Below are 7,868 nucleotides of genomic sequence, written 5' to 3' on the forward strand. Positions count from 1 at the left end.
AGGGAGTCGGATTCCACATGGCCAATCATGTCGTTCAAGTCCCAGTCCAGCGGCTTGAGAAGTATGCTGTGCGTTTGTGTGCACATACCCAAAATCCTGAGGGGAAGGAGAAATAGGGAAGGACTGTGGCACAACCATCCCCCATAGGGGTGCTTTCTCTTTCTCTTCTTTCTCTGTCTGTCAGGTATACACACATGCCCTTTGGCAAATGAAAAAAGAAAACAAAAATATTCTATAAACAATATCTTTCTAAAATGACAATGAAATAAGGGCAATTAAAGCAAATGGAATGCATTTCTACTGACCTCGTGACTAAAAATATTAAAGGAAGTCATTGTTGCTGGGTTGCACGTGTGTGTGTTCACATGTGCATGCAAGCAAGGGAAAGAGAGAGAAAAAATACTCCTCAATGGGGTGTGGTCATACCATGATTCTTTTTCATCAATTCTCCCACCCTGTCAGGATTTGGGGTGTGTAATCACATATGCCCGGTGTTTTTCAAGCTGCTGGGACTGGGATTTGAACCACATTTAGCCATCTGAGATCTGGCTCTCTATGTACTCAGTGCTACAGGGCTGGCTATGGGGTGGTTTTAAACACATATACAAACACTGCCATAGACTTCACTTCATTGGAGCAGTGTGGAAAAGGAGTAGAAATACGATAAGCAAGGTAAGGGAGAGAGAAGGATAAAGCATGAGAAAATGTACCTTTGCAATTCACATTGGAGCCTTCATAGCAGGCTGCCTAAGTAGTCTCTGAATGGAAAGGTATTACAAGTGGATAAGTGTGCCCAGCTCTAAGCCCCAGGATGGACCTGGCCTCTCTGATAGGTATCAGTATAGCCAGTGGCTGGCCAGCGGACAAAGAAGCTAATTTGTTACTGATGAAAGAAGATCTGGCCTTGTGGTTAACCAATCTATTAGAGTAGATAACAACAGAAACTTTTATGGAGAAGCTGGTACCTGTGCCTTGTTCTGTCAACTTGTGGACACTGTTCAGGAGAAATTCAAAGAGAGCATGGATGCCCACTAAAGGTCTGCCACTGAAGATTCCCTGCAAAGACAGCACACCCTCAGGGTCCTTTGCTTGCTTGAGACAATACAGCAAATTCCTCACCCTCATGCTGAGATTTAAGGGTGAATGAACCATGTCTCTTTGAATCTGAAGGTCTGGTCCTCCACAAACAACTCAGAGAAATGTGTCTCTGCTAGAACTTGGCCAGATTGTGGTGAAGCATGGTGTGGAGACCCCTAGCTTGATAAAAATGGAAAAAAAAAAAAGATTGAACAAGAAAAAACATCTTCTGTCCCTTCTCCTTCATCTTCTCTTTCCTTAAAGTCTTCTGGAAAAAAGAGTACTTGGAAACTTACTTGACAATGCAGTGGAATGAATTTCTGAAGATCCTCCTTGCAAATGCCTAAACAAGTCCTGTGTGAGCAGCTCTCCCAAGGGAGCCAGTGAGAGGGAGGAAAGATGCTCTTCATTAGGACACTGCACAACAAACACGTCATGGTCTGTGTTTGTTCCCATGGAGGATGAGAACAAACAACGAATACTCTGAAACTTTTCCAGACTATTTGTTGAAATATTATCCCTGCTGAATTCTGCAGCTCTCTTGGATGGATGGCAGAGCCCTTCCCCATCCAAAGCAAATTGCCAACTCCTAAGGACATGAATCCGGATAATTACTTGGTGGTGTCTACCAATTACAAGGCTAAGCAGGAGATGAAATGAAACTAATTGATCACACAAGGGGACTTTCATCATGGCCTGTATCCACTTCTCCAGCATGGTCAGTTTATATGCTCTAAAAATGACTTTGGAAAATGGTGTATCAGACAGGGCAATGTGGTCATACTGAAAAATGTTCCAAGAGTAGCAATATTTATTTGCAATGTCTCTGTAGAAAATGACTTATTAAAAGAAATTCTAAACTCAGATTTAAATTAGACAGTTGTAGGCAAATTATTATTTCTCAATAAGTGAACATAGTATTGAGAACACAAACACTATTAGGAACATAATTGTAGCTACAGGTAAAAATTGTTATTTGGAGAAAATATTTAGGATTTGCAAATGTTAACAGAAAGTCCTGCTTTATGCCTATGAGTAAAAGCGCCCTAGACATTTTTGTAACTGTGGGATTTTTTAACTCTTTTTTTTTTTTTTAACGAAGTGACAACTACTGTGAAAATGTGCTACTAAAGTATTGGATAACACTGTTAAGAAATACAGAGAATTTACAGCAGTAGCTCTTATGGGAAAGGCCACTTTGGGAAAGCTTATATTCACTTGGAAGACTGTCTTAGAGTTTTCTCTTATTATGACCAAATACCTGGGATACTTTTAGAATTTTTTGGTATACCCCCTTAGAAAATAGATTACAAATTATTTTACTATTTCTATGCACATGGCTGTGTTGAGAATGATTTAGTGTAATTCACACACGTAAGCTGATATATGTTCATATCTTGACAATGAGTAAACTGTACAGTCAAATGTTCATTGACTTCAGGTTATTTTAAAACATTTTCTCATTCAAATATAACTTCAGTTAATCTTACCTTGCTATGTTATCTAGTAAAGTAAACTCACTGTAGCTAATGCTATTACAGACTTATGCATACCCTTGGATGCCTGGGACAGGGATGTTTCATACCATAAACAGCAAGATAATTGTCCTTCCTGATTCAAGAACTGAAAAGATAAATTTGAAAAATGTTATCTGTCTGTATATCAATCAATGCCTCTTTCTTATCTTCAAATGGCAATAAAATCAATCTTCAGATGGCAAAAAAAAAAAAAAAAAAAAAAGAAAAAGAAAGAAAAGGAGTAGAAATGCACAGTTCCCATTTTCTCTTCCTAAGGGGCTTAAGGTACACATTTCCAGGGGCTACTTGATAGCCTGCTGGCAATACATTTATATAGGAAAGCAGTAGTGTAAACAAATGATAGTTTGCTAGAAGCTGGAGCTAGGTCTTGTCACTTCATGAACCATCCCTCTGACCACCCCAGTAATAAATCTAACTATTCATTCTTCCTTGAAGGATTTGGCATGCCCTGAGTGCTTCAACATCTGTAGCTTCCACCTTCAGCAGCTGTCTCCCCAGGACCAGGGGGTGCAGCTTGAATGCAAGTGCAGGAATTTGCCATAGATCTCTCCAACTTAGTGCAGAAGGTGTGGGAGATAAACGCTCACACCCAGATTCACTATATGAAGATAGAAGAAACTGGAACACACATAATGCCCCGACTTTTCTAGCTACATCTAGAGAACTAGGGCCAGAAGGTGGTGTAGTGGTTAAGGTGCTGGACTCCCACATAGCTCTGGTTCGAGTCCCAAACTGGTGGCTAAAATATGTTAGGCATGTGTGCTTGCATGCCCAATATCCCAAGAGGAGAATGGAGGAGAAAGGATTATGGAGTGGCCATCACCCCAGGCGGCCTATTTCTCACTTTTCCTCTCTTTGTCTCTCTATGTCTTTTCAGTGAGTGCATGTGCCTTATAGCAAAAATCTATCTAAGGGACCAGCAGATGTTGTAATGGTTACATTGCTGGATTCCCGTGTAGTTGAACGTGGTTCAAGTACTGTACTTGGCAACCTAAAACTCACTCCGGACACGTGTGTGTGTGCCCAAAATCCTGAGAGGAGAATGGAGAAGGTATTGCAGCATGGTCATCTCCCCCAGGGGATGATTTCTCTCTCTCTGTCTTTCCTGCGAGTGCATGTGCCCTATATAAAAAAAATCTCTGGAGCCTGCAGGTGGTGTGGTGGTTAAAGGTGCTGAACTCCCACATGACTGACCGTGGTTCAAGTCCTGGACCTGGTGGTTTGCTTTCTCACTTTCTCTCTTTCTCTGATTGAACTAGAAAATAATAGTAATAATAAAAAATAAAGTTGAATAATTCTTTTTAAAAAAATCTCTTTCAAAAAAATAAAAAAAGAGAAAGAGAGAGAGAGTTATACCAAAGCACATGATAATCAAACTGTCAAAAATTAACGACAAAGAAAGTGTTGAAATCTGTAAGGGAAAAGCAAATCATCACAAGTAAGAGAACTCCCCATAAGATTTTCAATGGATTTATCAGCAGAAGCCTTGTAGGTCAGGAGGGAGTAGGCATAATATATTCAAAATCCTGAAAGAAAAACTGCCAACCAAGAATACTACATGCAGCAATTATATCTTTCAAAGACGAGATTGGGAGGTGATAAAGACTTTCAAAGACAAAAAAATTCATTGTTTATTACCATTGAACCTGCTTTACAAATGTTAAAGGAGGTTCTTCAGTCTGAGGGAAGAATACATTAATTAGTAACATAAAAACATGAACGAATAAAATTCACTGGTAAAAGTATTTCATTCAATTCAAAACTTTCTAGCACTGTAACAGTGGTGGGTAAATCAATGATGTCTCTCATATAAAGGTTAAAAGGCAAAGTTACTATGATAGTCTTTCCCTTAAAGACACACATAAACTGAAAGTGAAGGGATGGAAAAAAGGCATTTGAAGTAAATGGAAACGGAGTGTAGAAGTGTACTTACTTTAGACAAAATAGACTTTGAGTTGAAAACTGTTAAAAGAGACAAAGAAGGTCATTATATGATAATAAAGGGGTCAGTCTAGCAACAGGATATAACAATTGTAACCATGGAAGCACCCAAGATCAGAACACCTAAATATGTGAAGGAAACATTAAGAGATCTGAAGGGAGACAGACTACAACACAAGAATAGTAGAGAATTTTTAAAAAATTAACGTTATTTATTTATTTATTTATTTATTTATTTTAATTTGATCAGAGAGGTACAGAGAGAAAGTGAGAAAGCAAGCTACCAGGTCTGGGACTCAAACCACAGTCGGCCATGTGGGAGTTTAGTGCCACCATACCACCTGTGGCCCCAGGAATTCTTTTTTAAGAATTATTTATTTAATTTTATTTGCCATTATTTTTAAAATTTGCTACAGAGCATGTGCATTCATACGAGAGAGAGAAAGAGAAAGAGAGTAAGAGAGAGAGAGAGAGAGAAAGTCAACTGCCAGGTCCAGGACTCAAACTGTGGTTGGCCATGTGGGAGTCCAGTACCTTGACCATCACACCACCCACTGGCCTGAATAGTAGGGGTTTTTAATACTTCACTTTCAACCTCGACTAGGTCATTCAGACAGAGATACAGTAAGGAGACAGATTCTGAAGTATACTTAAATCCAAATGGTCCTGTAGGACATATACAAACTATTCTACTCAACAGCAACAGAATATACATTCCTCGCATGTGCACACAAAACATTCTCCAGGACAGATTATATGATTACGTGGTAGGAAACAAAACAAGTTTAACAAATTTTAGAAGATGAAACTCACATCAAGCATTTCTTTTTCTGGTCACAGTGATATGAAGCAAGAAAGAGATGAACAGAATCACAAAAAATGAACGAATATGTGGAAATTAAACACTACCATCCTGAACAATTCCTGGATCAAAGAATAAGTTAAAGGGGAAATTAAAAAAATATTTTGGGACAAAGAAAAATGGAAATACAACATACCAAAACTTATGGGAGGTAGGACAAGCACTTCAAAGAGGGAAGTTTACAGCAATAAATGCCTACATCAAAAAAGTTTTCAAATAATCTAATATTCTACATCAAGAAACTAGAAAAAGCAGAATAAGCCAAATTCAAAGTTAGACAAAAAAAAAAAAAAGGAAAAAACAAAGTCAGAATAGAAACAAATAGAGAAGAGAAAAATAATAGGAAAGATCAATGAAACAGAGTTGATTTTTGGAAAACTTAACCCAAATTAACAAACTCTTGCCTAGACTAAGAAAAAAGACGGTAACTCAAATAAATAAAATAAGAAATGAAGAGGAGACATTGTGTAATATCAAATAACTGATGCCCAAAGGATAATGAGATAAAAAATTAAATGCCAACAAATTGGGTAACCTAGGAGTAATGGATAAATTCTTAAATGCATAAAGAAACTAATTGGAAATCTGATGAGACCAGTAAGGAGCAAGAAGATTTAATTAGTAATTAAAAGTTTCCATTAAAGGGCCCAGCATCTGGCAGTCAGCATACTAAACTGCAGTGCTAGAAATCACATGCTCAACTGAGTTTGGGTCTCTGGACCAGGTGATATCAAAGGATATCCCATAAGGCTAACATTGGACCTCTTATGGGAAACAATGCAAGCAAGGGAAGAATGGGAAAATATATTCAAAGTGTTAAGTGAAAAACAATTTCAACCAAGAATACTATACCCAGCAAAATTATTTTTCATACAGAAAAAAAGAGACAAAAATATTCTCAGATAAAGAAAACATGAAAGAATTTACCAACACCAGACCAGTTCTCCAAGAAGTGCTGAAGGGAGTCCTATACCAGGAAAACTAAAGTCAAACACACAGAAATAAGAGTACAAGAAACAACCAAAAGAATGGCCAGCCTAATGGTAAGGACAAGTCTGGAGTTGAATGTTAATTTCCAGAGTTTAAATGGAGAGCTCAGACCAATGTAAATTCAATAGAAGAGAGATTAATTAAAGGAATCTGAACTAGTGAAATAGAATTTTTTTACTTTAGACTAAAACATTACTGATTTTCTTTGATGCTTTAATTTCCATATTTAAGGATTTTTGTCTTCTATTGAACTGTTGGTAGCCCCATCTACCTACTATTTGAACTGAATCCTAACCTTTTTCCTGGTTTTAAGTTTTAAGCAAATTTATCTTAATATTTTTTATTTTGATCTATTAAAACTAAAACTTTTTTGAAATTAAAAAATGCATTAAAAATACCTATTGATACCTATTTAATGACTGTAGTAAACTATACAGCCCCGGCAAGGTGCTATTTTATAGTTTGTTCATTTTACTCACTGAGGTTTATGCCTAAAGTCAGACATGTGTTCTTAAATATGTATGTATCAGCTATGCTTGATATTGAAAGTCTTTAAATTAAGATCTCTAGTGAATTGATAAAATGTGAAAAAAAATGGCATGGAAACCAACTGTATATACAGAGACAGTGTCGGAGAAGGGGGAAAATTGGTAGAGGGTGAGAGGAATCAAGGGAGGAAAAAAAAAGCAAAATATATAAGAAACAAGAAATAGGGACCAGCAGTTGGCGTAATGGCTATGTCGCTGAACTCCCATGTAGTTGACTGCGGTTCAAGTCCTGGACCCTGGACCCGGCGGCTTAAACTCACACCAGGCGCATGTGCGTGCGTGCCCAAGATCCCGAGAGGAGAATGGAGGAGAAGGGATTGTGGCGTGACCATCCCCCCTGGGGGATGATTTCTCGCTTTCTATCTCTCTGTTTCCCTGTCTCTCTTTCTGGCGAGTGCACTCGCCCTATAGCAAAAACCTCTCCAAAAAAAAAAAAGAAGCAAGAAATAGAAATTTTTTAAAATAATTATTTTATTTTAACTTTATTTATTATTATTGTTACTTTCCAGTTTGATCATACAGACACAGAGAGAGAGGGAAAGTGAGAAAGCAAGCCACCAGATTCAGGACTTGAACCATGAACGGCCATGTGGGAGTCCAGCAACTTTAACCACCACGCCACCTGCTGGCCCCGAAAATTTGTTGATGGTAACATGTATGTTAATATCCTTGATTGAACCAATATACAAAGTATATTGGGTGGAAAAATCTCATTTTATATACTGTATTGATGTATAGTGAATTACTGTAAATAAATAAAATTTTAAAAAAGAAGAAAATTAAAAAAGAAAATAAATAGCACAATTAATCTTTCTTTAAAATAATTACTTGTTTAATTTTATTTATCATTATTATTATTTTAAATTTGTTACAGGACACATGTGCTCATCAGAGACAGAGAGAAAGAGGGAA

The 7,868-nt window shown here is 37.4% G+C and overlaps 1 pseudogene; it reads left to right on the plus strand.

Annotated features, from left to right (window-relative positions):
* Window positions 1-762: 762 nt before the first annotated feature.
* LOC102483248 (growth arrest-specific protein 2 pseudogene) lies at window positions 763-1,737 on the plus strand (annotated as a pseudogene).
* The last annotated feature ends 6,131 nt before the right edge of the window (window positions 1,738-7,868 follow it).

Source organism: Tupaia chinensis, unplaced genomic scaffold (genome assembly GCF_000334495.1).
Source record: "Tupaia chinensis unplaced genomic scaffold, TupChi_1.0 Scaffold145652_1, whole genome shotgun sequence".
Lineage (NCBI taxonomy): Eukaryota > Metazoa > Chordata > Mammalia > Scandentia > Tupaiidae > Tupaia > Tupaia belangeri.